The 16,504-nt window shown below is 39.8% G+C and overlaps 1 protein-coding gene across 13 annotated transcripts in view; it reads left to right on the top strand.

Moving 5' to 3' along the window:
• The window catches only part of CALD1 (caldesmon 1), a 176,451-nt gene that overhangs the window by 52,217 nt on the left and 107,730 nt on the right, over window positions 1-16,504 (top strand). The gene's annotated exons all lie outside the window — the stretch shown is intronic.

Here is a 16,504-nt window from a genome sequence, read left to right as displayed (position 1 = left end):
TGTGTTTTTTTCCCAGTTTATGAAATTTAACAAAGGAAAAGGGAAAGGATGGTCAGGCAAGAAAGGGAGAAATGGTGGGATATGTGTAATTAATACAGTTTTAACTTTGCTGTCTGTGATGACACTATGCAGTGATGAAGTGGATGTATTCTGTGATTTATTTTCTTCTGCTTTAAAGTAGTGGAGCTCTAAAAATGACTAATGAACCGCCTTTCAAGGTTCATCTCTATGACCTAATTCATATGTGCAGGAATCTTGTCTTCCTCTTAACTGCTGCGTAAAGTTGAGGGTTGCTCATCTACAGAGCATTAGAGGCCAAAGCAGAGACCCTGGACAGGCTCCAGCACTAATAGCTGCATTCCAGTGAAAACAGGAATCAGATGTACAGCGCACATGACAGTCTAATTGGCAGATGCTATTTACCATATGTTAATTGCAAGTTGTATTATAAGCTATGATGTTGATTAAGGCAGCAATTAGAGCAGTTCCTTGTAAGATGCTGAGTTTTTAAAGATAATTGTTTCAGTAGATGCCTTTTTATCAGTGTACTATTAAAACTTATTCTTTAGAGCAAAACCTTATTAATGTGCATTTTTTTTAACCTTGGTTTTGCTTTAGAGTAAATCTTATTAATGTGTAATTTTCTAGTTTCTCCAGAAAAATTCCTACCTGAGGAAGTGTTCTGCTATACTTTATTTAGACTATGGAAGATAGTATGGTGTGTGTTTCCATACTATCTTTGTGCTACATCTGTTGCAAGATAGATCAGTGTATATATGTGTATATAAAATTCTATTTGATGCAACCACCTGTAGGCCTAAATAGGGATTTTTCTCTGGAGTTCTTAGAGGTGAATATGATAATACATGGAGCACCATGCCCCCTGTGGGGATGCTGCTGTATAAATGAAGTTCACCTTATGACTCGTGGACAAATTATAGTCTGGAGGGTGGAAATCAGTCTTTGGATTATGCAAAGCATGCGAAAAGCCTCATGTTGCCTTGTCTGTGTGATGTTTGGTATTTCATAGTAGAGGAAAGGGCAGGGGAAAACTGTTGCAAGAAGAGGATCCAGAAGGTGTTCTCATCCTTCAGACCAGTTGAACAAATGTAATCCTGGAGCTCCTCTCTGGTACAGAGTGATCCCAGGATTTTTGCTGCTGGAGAGACCAGCTGCACAGCCATGGTAGTTTGTATGTTTAAGACTGAGCAGCTCTTCAGCTGAATCTCACTGCTCACATCCTTGAAATGGCTTCTGTTCTGGTAACTGAGCTGGACATCTAAAGACATCCCAAAAGAAAGAGAGCTAGTTACCTGGTTGCCCTAATGATCCTGGTGTGGAGGTAGGACAAATTGCAGAACCAGAAATCCACTATGGATCCTATAGCCTGTAGTCCTAATCTCAAAAACGTACTGAAAGCCCCATTGGCACAAGCTTGTGACTACAAGAGGACTTCTCCTGTGTTACCACACTTCCCTCGTGCCATGGTACTGAGATTTCCTCTGCATTTACGTTGGAGAAAAGCTGATTTTCTGTCATTGTTCTACAGCCCAAGTAGTCACCCAACACCATGTCAGTGTAACAAGTTTTTAAGCTGTAGAAGCAAATGCGAGGAAAAAAGATCATTTTTCTCTTCTTGAAAAAATTACTTCACATAATCCATAGTGAACACTGTGTATTGCTTTGAGAGACCAGTTTTATATCCATTCTCTCAAAGTGGAAGGGACTCCAAGCAGAGGAAATCACCATTTTGGAGAGGCTGCTTTGATTTATGTAATCTTCAAAGTGTTTGGACTTCCAGTCACACTCCAAGCACTCAAACTGAAATAACTATGTCTGCCCAGGGATTTGTCAGGGCTTAGCTGCATCTGTTCAGCATTGTACTTCTCATTGAAGTAGTGCAACTTTTTCTTCCTAGAAGAAGCTGTTTGTGTATTAGCCAAATGCTGCAGTTGTAAAGGCAAGATTGACCTGGTGAAATGGTATGTGTGAGGGTTTTTGGTTTAGGGTTTTTTGTTTCTTTTGTTTTCTTTTCCCCCCCTTTCTCTGCTCTGATGTTAACATTGATGGTGTGATCCATTATTGTTTGGCTGTGGCTATGTCACCAAGGGGGTGGTGTGCAGGGTACCAAAGAGAGCAAACCAGCCCACCACTGCTATGTACAACCAGGCTGCCTTTGTATGGAGGCAGGTATTTAAAAATGGAGACAAATCTGTCACAGAAATAGAAATTTATTATAGACAGATTTCTAATGTATGTCTGTCTGAAATTCTATTAGATTTGGCTTGAAGGTGGAAGAATGCCACACTCTTTGGGGGCTGAGAAATCACTGTGTCTGCACTATATCCATGGAGATTTTCATGTGTTATCTTCAGAAATGTTTGATCGAGCACAGGTGATCCTGTTGCAGTTCTAAAGGGACACCAAAGATATTGCTGCTGTTTTGTAGTCTTAGAACAAGACAATACCTGAGACTTGTCTGAACCTTCTTCTGTTTTCTGCATCCTCCTCCTCCCTCCATTGTTTTAAATGATTTAGATGTCACTTATGGTTTTATAGAGAGGTCCTTCAACCTGTGTAAAATGTGTGCTTTGGTTCTGGCTCAAGCAAGGAGGCTGAAACCAATGGATTTGCTGTTTCTGGAGAAGGCAGCAGTTTATCATCTTCTGCCACATTTGTCACTGCTCTCTCTCCCTTTTCAGAGCATACCACTGAAAGTATTTGGCAGAAACCAGTTTTGTGTTTCTAGGAAATGAATAATTTGTTTCTTTCAGAGAAAGCGGCCTTCTTTTTTTTTTTTTTTTTTTTTTTTTTTTTTTTTTTTTTTTTTTTTTTTTTAATCCCTGTAAAAAAAACCAAGTAATAATACTGAAAAAGCTGTTTCACTGTTTGACACACTGGGAGGCCCCCATGTAAAGTCTTCATTCACAGAACATATCTGTGGCTGTATTTTCTTTCTTTTATAATGAGCTTTTTGTAAAATGAGAACAGAAATTACTCCTTCCTTCACAGGTTTGTTGTGAGAGTGAAAATTTTGAATCACTCATTATTGCAGTGGAAATCCTATGCCTACCACAGACAGACACAAAAACTGCAATGTGGTTGAATGTTGACTAAAAGTGAGGAGAAATATATTTTTGATTGTGTATTGCAAGGAGCCATAGAGATTAGCCAGGTGAAGAGATAATAAAGTATTACCTGAAGCCTTCTCTGTGTTTCAGAGAAATTTTTTTAGAGTTTCAGCTGTGTTTTCCTCGTGCTGGAATGCAGCTCTTTTCATTTCCCACAAATATGCACAGGGCAAAGCCATGAGTGGGACCGAGATTTGCTACTAGAAGGATCACTAAAACTGTTGTCCAGTTCCAGGCACCCTGGATAGAAAATTCAAAGTATCCAGACATTACCTGGAAGTCACCCTGTGCCTAAGTGGGTTGCCACAGCTGCCACTGGCAGTACTCTGCCCAATTTCTGCAGCACAGAGCTGCCATTCCAGGTGTTGCACTGCAATTGTGAGCTCGATGGGAAAAAGTCAAGGAGCACTGTCTGGAGGAATGATGTAGGCCAGTCCAAATTCCAGTGGAGGAATCCCTAGATGATAATTTTTTTTAGAAGGTTTCTGATCTCTAGTGGGTAGAAGTCAAAATGAGAAAAATATCTGAGATGATGAATGGCCCAGAGGAGAACAATCTAATTGTTCTGACGAAAGCTGTTTTGTAGATTAAACTCAGAGCTGCAGCACCAGCCATTTGACTTCTCAAACACTCATTCTTCTCTTTTCCCCCCCACCCCTTTCTTTGATTATCTATTTTTAATCTCCTGTTTCTGGACACACAGGTAGAATGAGCCCTGTTGCAAGAAGTATTTGTTATCATAAGACTGTGCACTCCTCCTATCTGACAGGGATTCCTTCTCTAGTGGTGTGTGGGCCTCTTTACCAGACACAAAATCATGCAGTGCAGAATATCTGTCTTTTTGGTGCCTGAGGAGGGGATGAGCACCACTGAGGATCCTATATATACTAAATATGTATTCTAAATATAAAAGAATGATGACATAATGCCTTGAAGTGACACCATGCAGCTGCAACAGCTGGAGGTGATGTAAGAGCTGCTTTGGGCCTTGGTGTAATGGATTTATCCAAGTGTATTGCTGAATCTGCCTCATTCCCTTTGTGCCAATAGTTCTGCCCATCTTTTTCACCTGTTTTGATGACTGGGTATCACTGCTTCTCTTTGTTTTTAACGTATTCTTTCCATTGCTTTAATTTTCCAGGTTCTCTTTTGTCCTTGTGTTGTGTGTTCTGGGTGTGTTTTTATCTCAAGCCCAGTGCAGGTTTGTTTCTACAGCTATTCCTCCTGTCATCTTTTATTTCAGTGGTCTACAGGTAGTAATGTAATTTTAAGTTTTCATAAAGGAGATGTAAGCTGTGATAGGTAGTGAGGCCTAATAAATTTAAAAGCATTGAGGGTTGTAAAGACCTGAGATCTTCTCTGTAACTCACACTAAATAAATGAACCTAAACCTTCATGTCATTGTCAATGTGGCAGTTTTGATGGAGCAGGGCTCTGTCATTCCAGATAAAATTATTCTGCTCTCAGCTGGGAGAAGTGTTAACTTGGCACCCACAGCGTTTCTGCTTCATTCACAGATTTTCTACAGGGCTGGGAAAGGAAGAGTGTATTCAAATAGAAATGTGCTTTAAACCGTGTTTTGTATATTGTGGGATAGCAGAAATTAGTGGAGTGGGAAGCTATGGTTTAGTTTTGTATATTTCGACAACTTAAAGATCAAGGAAATCCCTTTTTGCCTGACAAGAGTTCTGTTTTTAAATAAGAAATGCATAAAATTTAAGCATCAGTCTTCTTGAATTCTACTTGCTGAATGAGTTGTGATGTCTGTATGATACTTTTGCTGTTTGTCAATCTAATGTGACCCTTATAGAAAGGTTGCTTTGGACAAATGGCATCAAGACATAAAATTAATTATCTAGGAGTGTTGCTAACAATGAGAGCTGGCAGTAGACAACATCAACTAGTTTCCCATGAGAAACAAAGAAATAGCAAAGGGCTGTAAATAGCATTGCATTTTGTGTTTGCCAGATGGAGATGGGACATGTGGATGGACTTGAATGTTATGCCCATTTTGATACATGCTTGCATTTTCAGTGGCTTTAGCTGCTTGGTCTGAGATGTAAAAAAAATAGTGCTGTTACATGGTGAGAGAAGTCTCCCAGCATTTTAAAACAGCAAAATCACTGTTATCCTTGCTGCTGTGACTGGTCTTCTGAATGAAAAGACTGATGGCATTTCTTAATTTATTGCAACTCCTTCTCTCTAGAGAGGATATTCTGTCTTCCCCTTGTGCTTTTGGGGTTTATTTTCGTTTCCCTGTCCTACACAGAATTTGTCATTGTACCCTCCCTCCTGTATGAGAGGGAATGGAAGGAACCTCCCAAAGCTTTACTTGAGTTTGGTTTTTAGACTAAGCTATTGCAGATCTTGAAGAAAAGCAAAAAATGCTGTGAGAAGGATAATAGAATTTTCCTCAGTAGGAGGAATTAAGAAGTTTCTAATTTGGTAGTCAGAGTCACCCTATCTGGAAAAGAAAGTTTAACTGAGAAGCCTCTATGACTTCTCCATGTTCATGTTACCCTTAGACTTTGACAGCAAGTGACCATCTGAAAGATAAAACCATCCCTCCAATCATGTTTAATTCAATTAAAATCTATTCTTGCAGGGAAATTGGTGTAAAACTCAAGGAGGCTGAAGCTTAGCATGGGTAGGGTCTGCCAGTGCCAAGTTATTTGTCTTACTGAGTTTCTCTTATTTTCTAGTCCAATTTTGTGTTGCCACATAAGAGTTAATGTTCATAAAATGTTTCAGTGTCATGCTCTGATGCTTGGATACCCAGAATTCATTCTGTTGTGTGCTGCTGGTCACTAAACTGTTGAGTTATTTATATTTTGTTGGGAGGAATAACATTTGATTTCCAAAGGCCTTGTCTTTTTCCTTTTTTCTTTCTTTTTTTATAGTTTGGGCAACAATGACTTGAACTCTGACTAGTTGCAGTAACATTTATTTGTGAACCAGTGTCCTTGAGACAAAACAAATGCATTGCTTTGCCTAATGTGGTTATCTTCCCTATTCCAAAAAATATGCAAAGCATAAAGTAAAATGTTTTGTAACCTCGTATCCTCTTTCTCCTGTGTTTACTGTTGCATGGCAAATAATATGCATTATGGTATTTAGTTAGCTAAGCTTTTGCTCTGTGGTCAACCACAAATTTTCTCTGGAGTCTATGGAAGATTCAAATACTGGAGGAATCTGGATGTGAGTCAGCATATACTGACCAGAGCTGGGTGAAAAAGTATTTCTGTCTTTAAATATGCATGAATTCAAAATCTTTCTGAAAATTGATCAGGATGCATGGAAGGAGCGTGTTAAATAGAAAAGCAGAAAGAGACAGACTTCCAGTCTAAGCTATTTTCAGATCTCCTTGCAAGATTGAAGGTTGAAATGTCACTCTGTGCAGCTGGGGGTGAATATTGGGTCTTTCCCTTGTGAAAATGTGGGTGCATTTGCCATCCTGTTCTATGCTGCTACTGGTCATGACTCTTTACAGTTGCTCTGCGCTGAATGAATAATTAAATAATTATTTTCCCTTTTTCTTTTAATGTAAGCTGGGGTGATTCCAGATAGCCAAGGCAGGAAACCATCCCACTCCTGAACACTCTTTAGGTTGATGACATGATGGTATGTAACTGAGATGCAGGATGTACATGCAGATATTTTTACTTCATCTTAATTCTTCTTTCTCACCACTTAGTTTAGTGCCTGATTATTGGCTAGATCTTTGATTCACTTAGAACTGATGTATTTGCTCAACTGAAGATGGATATTTCTACAGAAAACATTAATTTCATTGATCTGGTTTGGGGAGGTTTGCCCCATCAGCTCCTACGTATTTTATCAGAACAATTGCAAGTGCCTCTGGATGCGTATTTAATTTGAGTAATGGCCCAAAACATCTTAAATAAAATGTCTAACTAGCAAAGTGGATGGTGAATGAGAAAATAGGAGTTGGTTACGCCCGACAAGATTTTGAAATGTGATGTGGAAGCTGTGTAGAGAAGAGCTTGGTAGCAGAAGCCTTCTCTGAGGTCAGGCATAATAAAAGCACACAAGAAATATGTAAGATGAATGAATGAAAAGCTTTGGGTAAAGAGGCTAATGAGGTCATCAGCCTTTAAAAATAGTTAACCTTTGAGTCCTTGGAATGTGTGAAAATCCTGAACTGAGTCTTTGGATGCTTTGGTTTTTCTGTGCTAAATGACTCCACACTCCTGTTTGTGAAGTGAGGACTGCAAGGAAAAAATGTAAGACCTTCACTGATCTTGACACAAAGAAATTTCATAAAAATTAGTACAAACCCCTAACCAGATGTGAGCAAAAGCTGCTTTAGTGTCGAAGAGAAGCAAGGCTGAACTTGGAAGGATTAACATGGCTCTGCTGAAACCTTCATTAAAAGTGCTGTCCAAACAGGGATTTTACCCTTCACACATGTGCACTTTAGTCATGCATACTTGTACAACTAGCACGGACCTCAGCAGCAGAAGACCAAATAATTAACAAAATTAAAATGGTAGTCTGACTATTTTTAATAAAAGAGCCATTGGTGTAAGAGAAAGAGAATGCCTTAAAAATAGGTGGTTCTGTGTAGTGCTTCAGACTGAGCTAAATTGTTTGACCATGTTCTTTTTGCAAAATCTATAAATACTTTTTTTGGGGGGGAAGGGGTGGGCAGGGAGGTTAGGAGGGGAATGAGAATGAAGTAAAACAAAATTCCTTTTTTTTTTTTAATGGAATGCTAACCAATCCCTTGGCAACAAAGGCTATGTTTATTTTTAATTAAAAAATAACATAGCTGGGTTGACTTCAGTTTTCCCAGCTGCTATTCTTCCATCACAACAGCTCTCTGGCCTCTTTTCCCTTGCTGATTTCTTTCATCATTTGCACTTAGCTTGTATGTGTTACATGGATTTTATGTAATATTTCCTACCACTGAAAGCAAGACTAACAGTCTAAACAAGTAGCTGGGACTCAGTCATCTTGATTCTCATCTACAGTACTTGAGCATGCCCTTCCTTTTGGAAAAGTTATAGGTGTGACCAGGATAACTTATTTTCCATGTGCACATTCCTTGCTGTTTATATGAGGAGAGATTCAAAACTACATTTTGAAGTTATGAGTTGTAGTTCATTAAAATAAATGGAGTGGGTTTGGCAAAGCTCAGGTATCACAGAGCACACGGGCGGTGTTTGAAGGCTGACAAGCAGCCTTGGTGGTTTCCCTCCAGATGATGGATTGCAAACTGCCAGGTCTTGTGTTTGCACATGGAGTGAAAAGTTAGCAAACAGACAATGCTTGCCATGTTTTCTCCTGCAACTTCATTTCCTCCACCCATGGGGCAGAACAGGAAGAAGTCAGGGTGCTGATCCATTTTTCAGCACCTGGTGACAAAGCTGGTTACTTATGGAGTGGAGCTGATGGTGCCCATCTGTAACAATCAGTCTGCTTTCCTGAGCAGACTAAAATTTCATTATTTGTGTAGACATCTAGATGCCCTTGAGTATTCAGGTGTATCTGCTCCTTTCTGCAGGCATTTTTGAGCTAATTAAAGTTGGGATAGCTATGCTGTAACCTTAAAGGTTTGGTATAGCAAGAATGGGAACAGGATTGAGCAAATAAGCTGGAGAACAGTAGAGTTGAGGGAAAGCAGGAGATGAGCAGAGGAAAAAAATGGGGCAAAACCATTAAGATGTGGTGCAAATAAGATGTATGAAAACTTCTGGGATAGAATAAGTGGATCTGAAAACAAAGGGTTGTATACCAGTCATCTCTATTAAACACTGCCAGCAGCAGTGGGAGCTGAAAGCATCAAACCTTCAGCTGTTCCCAGACAGTAGCTGCAATAAAAGCAGTGGTTTGTTGGGTCACTGGAAACAGCCTGTGGAAGAAGATATATGTATTAATCACCAATAATGTGACTACTGGGACATTCTTTGTGATGCCTGATTTGCAAGCTTTCCATACCTAATAAAGCCACTTAAAGTTTTTTGGATTTTTTTTTTTTTTTTTAAATTTTCAAGCCCAAATGCATAGGAATGCTTATAATTTGAAGAAATTATGTTATCTAAGAATTTTTAAGGCACAAAAAGGGAGAGATTGGAGGATTATGGGAACAACCCCCAAAACTGATAGTATCAGAGGTAGGAGATACCAGGACAATAACAATAAGGAATAGGAGGAAGAGCATTTTGGGCCAAGACATTGGTTTAAATTTGGTATAGCAAAAATGGGAATGGGAGTGAGCAAAAAAGCTGGAGAAGAGTACAGCTGAGGGAAAGCAGGAGAAGAGCAGAGGAAAAAATGGGGCAAAACCATCAAGATGTGATGCAAATAAGATGCATGAAAACTTCTGGGGTAGAATAAGTGCATTTGAACTAGATTACCCTGTGAGGAAGGTGGTAGAGAAAGGATGTAGAAAGTGAAAATAATCAAATTTTTCCTTTTTCTCTTCCATTTCAATGTTTCTGGAGGATGGTTCAGCAAACTAGTGTGTGCTTCCTGTGGGAACTGGAATCCTTCCCTTGTTTTTGCAATGGAGCAGCATTGGCTCATTTCCAATTTCTTGTTTTGGCATGTAATGCATTATCCCTTGTAAAGATGGTTTATTTCAGATAGTACTTAAAGATTTGACAATAATCAAATAAAACACAATGCTTGTGGTCAACTGAATCATTTGTCCCAAGTCTTTATAGGTGATAGAGAATTGAAATCTTTTGAGCTGAGTGTTGCTAGGAAAATACTAGATTGTCTTAGCAGGAAGGAGGTAGGAATTTCGAAAGTAAAAGTTAGTCTGTACTAAAAGCTAAAATAAATCCAAAAGAAAAGAAAGTGGAACCAAATGTTTCCCTCCACAAAATTTGGGAACACTCATTCTTGGGGCTTGATTTTGGCTCCTTTTAGAAACCTTCCCCAAGGACTGACCTAGAAAATGGAATCAAACCTTTTGCCTCATGGAGAGGGTGTTCTCCAGGGACTTTCTGCTATCCTGTCTCCACAGAAAAACCCATGTGAAGGGAAGCCATAGAAGAGGTTCACATGAACCTTCCCTGCTGAGGGAATGCCTTCATTTGCACAAAGCTCTTTTCTGAACTCTTTTATTTTTATGGGAGCTGTGAGCTCCAGGATCCACAAATAGAAACTTTGAGTGCTGGCACTAATCCTGTCAATCAAAATTCTTCTCAGAAATGCCATTAATTAAACTTCCCTGAAAAGGATACAGCTCATAGAATTTTCCCTGCAGCTCCCTCTCTTCCAACACACATCCCACTAGTGTGTTTCCATTCAATAGCTGAAGATGACAAAGAAGAGGAGAAAATCAGAGCTTTCACAGGAGACTTTTTTGTTGTTTCAAATTTTTTAGCTTACTTTGTTTTTTATTGAGCAGATTCTTTTATTTGAAATGTTGAATGATGCTAGCAGCTGTCAAAATATGCTTAAAGCAGGCAGTTTCCATTTACTGTGTGTTGGAAGAGACTATTTTTTGAATTATTATGCAGTACTCTTTTTATGGATTATTAACAACTTGGATTAGAGCTCTAAGCTCTCTGGAACCCTTTTCTGAAAGGGACAGCGAATTTGCAAGGAATTTGGGACTTTTTATTAGCAGTAAATAGTTCCCCTCAGAAGCACGTTCTGTAGCAGACATGCCTGCATCCACTGCCAGTGATGTAGGGGAGCTTATGTTCAATTTCCAGATTAAAACCAGGGATATCACCATCACCAGCTTTGGCTTTTAAATTTTAAGATGTTTGCTCTTGCAAACACACTGTTTGAGAGGGGAAAACTCCCTTTCAGCTGCCTTTTCCTTGCTGTGCGTGTCGCTCCTCTGCTGGCAAGCGAAGTTTACGTGAGGACAAATGACGGAACCCAGGCCTGGTTCAGGGGTTCCATGTGGTGGAAAAACTTCTCCTCCAACCCGTGCTTCCAAAAAAAGGCTCAGCAGTCTCTTGTTGTTCGGTCTTAAGGCAGTTTATTGCAAGTTATCCAAAAGATTGTCTTCTCAGGCTGCTGTGGTTTGCTCAGCAGCTCAGGCAGAGGCCCACACACCCCTGACATCCTCTCTGACTGGTGTCTTCTTTTTCTCTTCCCCCACCTCTGGTTGCTGCTATCTTTTATATGGTACATTATATGTTACATGTTTACAGTTTTTCCCCAATACCTACTACCTATATTAAATGGTGCTTTTCTACTCTAAACCAATCCATAAGTGCCAACATCATCCAGAACATGGAGGCAAGGAAGAAGAAAGAGGAGGAACAGGACTGGCCTACATTCCTCCATCTTAAACCCTCTGACCCCCATGTACAGAACAAAAAAAAACCCCTGTACAGGTGTTAAAACCCCCTTGTACAATACTAAAAAATTCTTCCTTCTACTTTATAACTACTTCTACTATAATATCTAAACTTTTGTGACTTCTTGTTCTTCCTGCAAGGTTGGTAAATCATTCAATGGTTCAAACCCAAAATCACAGCTGTTTCCAGCTGCGTGACAGGGTCTCAAATGCTTCTGACCTGGACCTGGAACCTCCAAAATTGTCTGAGGGACATTTTGAGTTCCAACAGACAAAGGGCTCCTCTGGAACAGGCCTAGCCTGTTCCTGCTGTCACTGGTGTCCTGGGAGAGCAGCAGAGCCTGCGTGGAGCAGCTGGGGAGCACAGCCCTCTGTTTATTTATTCCTGTGGTCAGTAAGTGCTGAGCAAAGCAGGAAGAGACGAGCAGTCTGGTTTTCTGCTAATGCAAATGCCACTGCTGTGTGGTTAGCAAATGGTTTCTGCTTAGTAGCACAAATGTGGCCAAAGAAGGAAGCAAGTGCTATATTTGCATGGCCAAGGATGCTGTTCCAGCCCACATCTGCTCAGATGCACACATACTTTGCTTATTTGTTAGCCTTTACTTTCAGGAATTACCATGCACAGATCTCACAATCTACCTTCACTCAGTATGAGCTGTACCTAGTCCTCCTTTTGGTTGTGTTTAACCTCAGGAAGCACTTGGCTTTCTTTCCTGTTCCATGCCAGGATGTGCAGAATGAAACCCTGCATGTAGGGCAGTCATTGTATCTGAAAGATGTTCACTTTTGCTGAGAGAGTATCATTGTGAATGTAAGAGGAGTGACTTTCCTCCAAAATACCAGGGCATCCTGCTACTCAAATCAGTGTAAGGATAATTGGCATTTTACGATGGTGGAGGGGAAATTTGTCATTTTCTGAAACTTTGGCGGTCAGATGAATTTCTCATTAAGAGGATCTTAGCGGTGTGGCAGAATGGAAGGGGAAGTTCTTTCTCCTTCACAAAACTTTCCCCCCAGGAGATGGCTGCACCCCTCTGGGAGGTGGAGCTCAAGCACAGCAAACTGTGTTCAGCAGAGCATGCAAAAGTGTGTTTAGCCTGAAGCCAGTGGGATTTGACTATAGTTTTTAAATGTAACTCAAGCATATTGCTGCGTGAGGTGTTTTTATTTCTTTTGAACTGTTGTTTTGTACTGATATGTTGTGTGCAAGTGTCTGGGTGAGCAGTGTGAATACACCTCCCCTTTCCAGGTCATGCTAGAAGACAAATTCCTTGGGTATCCTAGTGAGGGATGAGTTTGAGGCTTCTTGCCCCCTCTGCTGCTGGCAACACTGGTTTGCCAAATCCTGTATTGAAAAGCCTTTTCCTTGCACATAGCATGTCCAAGGAAAAGTTTTAATTGCTCCCTCTGTAATATCTTCCCACGTAAATAAATTACATGACAACAGTGACAACAAAAATCAAAAGGAGAAAAGTAGGTCTGGAAGAAGTGGGTATTCAAAGAAATACTTCACCTAGACTATTTTTTAAAAAAAGGTAGTTTCCTGGTGTCATTTTCATGACTTGAGGAAAAAGAAATAATTTGCACATCAGCCAATATTGAAATCTATGGATAAAAATTCCTAGCTGTAAGTGGGGTGAGAGTCAAGCTTAACAGCCACTCTATGGATGTCACACGCTGTGACCTTGTCAGCATGGGAACAGATACAATAAAAACAACCAAACCAGAGTCTTCTTAAATGACAGGAGGAAAAGGACAGAAATTGAAATGAAAAAAAAATCCATTTTGATGTAGGGAAGAACTTTATTACTGGAGAGATCAACACTGGAACAGATTTCCAAGAGAGGCTGTGGTGTCTCCATCCTTGGAAATACTCAAACCCTGACTGGACATGGTGCTGGGGCAGCCTGCTTGGAGCAGGGAATTGGACTAGGTGATCTGCAGAGGTGTCATCTAACCTGAACTGTTCAGTGATTCTGTGAAATATTTGCTATTTTCACATACTAGAGGATGTAAAATTTATCTAACAAGTTGCTAACTCAGAGTGCAGTAGGCAGACTGGGTTACCTCCATTGTCACAAAGAATGCTCAAATGCAGCTTTCACCTATTCTTTACATTCCCACTCTTTCATACTGATGTAATTTCATTTTCCTAAGTAGTTACATATGGAAGTGGGACTGAAACCCAGGTGTGCTATTACCAAGACAGCTTTTTAACCACCTTGCTGTCAGGTTTGGGATTGCTTTGTTGTATGGGATGCAATGCTGAATACTTTGTGTGCATGCCAGAGCTAACTGTGCACTAGGTGAGTGAGGACGCTGTCACAGGATTTTTTTCAGTGTTGGCAGCTGCTGAACCTAATGGAAAAAGGCTGCCATGGAGATCAGTAAATATATGGATTCCACCTTTGACTCAGGCATTCTGCAAGTCACAAGCTGCTGTAGAGTATTTGTGGGAAGCTCCATTATATACTTTCCCTGTCCCTGTGTTCTACTCTAAACATCTGATATTGATCACTGCTGGGATCTCTTGGATAAAATGGAATACCTGCAACACAGAATTTGATAACTGGGCCCCATAACTTTATTTGAATTCAAAACTACCACGTGTAATGGAACCAGATTCATTACCAGAGCAGAGGGGAGTGAAACCATGCTTTTCTTTGTGTGTGTATACATATATTTTTAATAGCCTTCCCCAACCCACATTTAAATGTCACAGGTTAGCTGCTGAATGGCCTTGGATGTCATTGGTTTTCTCCAGTTTCCATAATCAAGAGAGCAGCAACTCCTGAGCTTCTTAAGCCACAAGTACTTCTGATCAAGCATTTTTAAGAACTTACAATAAAAGCATTTCAGTTACTAAAACTGTATTTAATGGCTACTGTCCTGTGTTATCTAGGAATCTAGTGCCCATGTTAGCTGGAAGTTGAGTGTTGAATATGCAGTGCTGGGTGTGTGCCAAGGTTTGGGATGCTGTTAATGCCGTTGCACAAATAAGAGCAGAACATGAACCCAAAGTTTATGGTCAGGGGAATTTGAAGGATTGAAGAATCAGTAAAAATGGTGCCAATTTTACCACTGAAGATTACAGCCCAAAGTGTGTCCAAACCTGAGGGTTGTTTGTTGGATTGGAGGGTTTGGATTTATGGAGTCTGTTTTTTGACCTGGGCCTGAACTTCCTTCACGCTTAAGTTGGATGGAAATTACCTGTTTGTTAAATTGTTCGTAACCCTTCATAGTAAACTTACAATGGAATTGTGGTGAGATAGAAGCTCTTTTGGAAGGCAAACACTGTGAGAGAATACTTCAGTAATTTTATTGATATCACAAGTTATGTTGAACTTGATTCAGAAAAATGTTGGTTTAGAACAGAGCAAATACAAGGAGAGCAGCAGAAAAGGTCTTCATGACTGTGGGAAAGAAAATGAAAATATTTATGGGGATTGTCTCCATTTCAGAAATCTTGATGAGAGTGAAAGAGAACAAATGGTCTGAAGTAGAAAAGGGCTTTTGGACCCAGGACCCTCCAAAAGCATGATCTGAATGTCTTGAAGTTATTCCTGCTGAGAATCAAATGGGGCACACTAAGCAACAGAAATGAGCAAAGTAAGATTTTCAATTTAGTGGAAAAGTTGGAATTAATTCAGTGACCCAGAAGGGCCTTGTTATTCATGAGTTGAAGCTCTGGACTAATAGGGCCTGGTCTGCTCTTGCTGTTAGCAGGTGTAAGCAGGGAAAGGAAGAAGATGATTTAGAGTTCTTGGTTGTTCTTTTCATACCCTGATAACCAGGGTTGTTTTCTTATATTGTTCTTTTTTCTTATGTGATATGTGCAGCAGTAATGCTCAGCATAAAACTGGGGTTGAGATCTCTTGAATCTAGTATTGAAACTCCTAATACATTGGATCACATTCCTGCCTTTGGCCACCCCAGTATTTTCAATAATGTGAATCAGTGACAGGTGTCTTAAAACCTAGAGACCAAACTGTAAAACTGTTGTTGAAATTACAGCATAATAATTTGTATTGGATCCTCAAAAATCTGAGTTTCCAGGGAATAGCCCGAAATGAATGCAGGTACCAACCTCACGCTATTATCTTAAAATAACTGAAAATAGGTTGATTTTTAAATAATCTATTTCCTCTGTTGGCAGCAGATGTTCAACATGAAGGTCCTTGGATCTAAAGAGATCAGACCACTAGAGGCTCTCTGAAGAAAGCTTGAAGTTTTTGTTTTTACTCTGGTGTGTCTGTACACTACCAAAGAGGAAGCTGAATGCAGAACCTTTCTTTGGGGAAAAACGCCCCAGTTCACTGCAGCTTCTTCTTACTCCATTTCCTGGTCCGTTGTGGGTTTCTACCAGGTCCCCCAGAAATTGTTCAGGGTGGGAAGCCTATTCCAATGCATGGCAACCCTTTTAGGGAACCACCTAATATTCTCAGAGGGCTCTTCCTCAGACTCCAAGAAGTTTTGAGTGTTATTGGCTCAGTTAGAGTTGATTACTGTTTGTATAATGATCTCAGTTGGTTTTTTTTTGTTTTTTTATTTTACCTCCTGTACCTTTACTTCTGAAAAAATAATTCAGTCTGCCTGTAGAAATTCATTGCTATGAACTCTTTTCTTCCCAGTTTGTACTACTGACTTTTAAGTTGGATTAAATGGAATAGTTTCATATAATCTACAGACTGTTATCTTACTGTTTATCTGCTTTTGCAGAGTACTTTTTTGAACATTTTTTTATACTGTAGGGAATATCCTACTCCTTAGGGGGGTGTGCTGGAAACCTGGCTGTGCTGTGAAAATTCACTGCTGGTCAGACAGTATGTTTCATCTTGTTCTAACAACAAGAGTGTGTATCAGACATAAAGATGTTTTAGTGACTGACTTGGTTAAGAAATCTTGTGAAATGAGAATCTCCTTTGTCAAATTCTAACTTCTAGTGCTCTTGACAGTGAGTTTTGTTGGTATCTTAAAACTTTTAAAGTTTTATTCCATACCTAAAAAAACCCCAGCTTTCTAGGAGTGTCATTAAAGAAGACTTTACCAAAGAAAAATGAAGAATGCAGAGTAATTATGCCTT

The sequence above is a fragment of the Taeniopygia guttata genome, chromosome 1A (genome assembly GCF_048771995.1).
Source record: "Taeniopygia guttata chromosome 1A, bTaeGut7.mat, whole genome shotgun sequence".
Lineage (NCBI taxonomy): Eukaryota > Metazoa > Chordata > Aves > Passeriformes > Estrildidae > Taeniopygia > Taeniopygia guttata.
The sequence above is the reverse complement of the archived record's forward strand: the minus strand, read 5'-3'. Positions and strand labels throughout refer to the sequence as shown.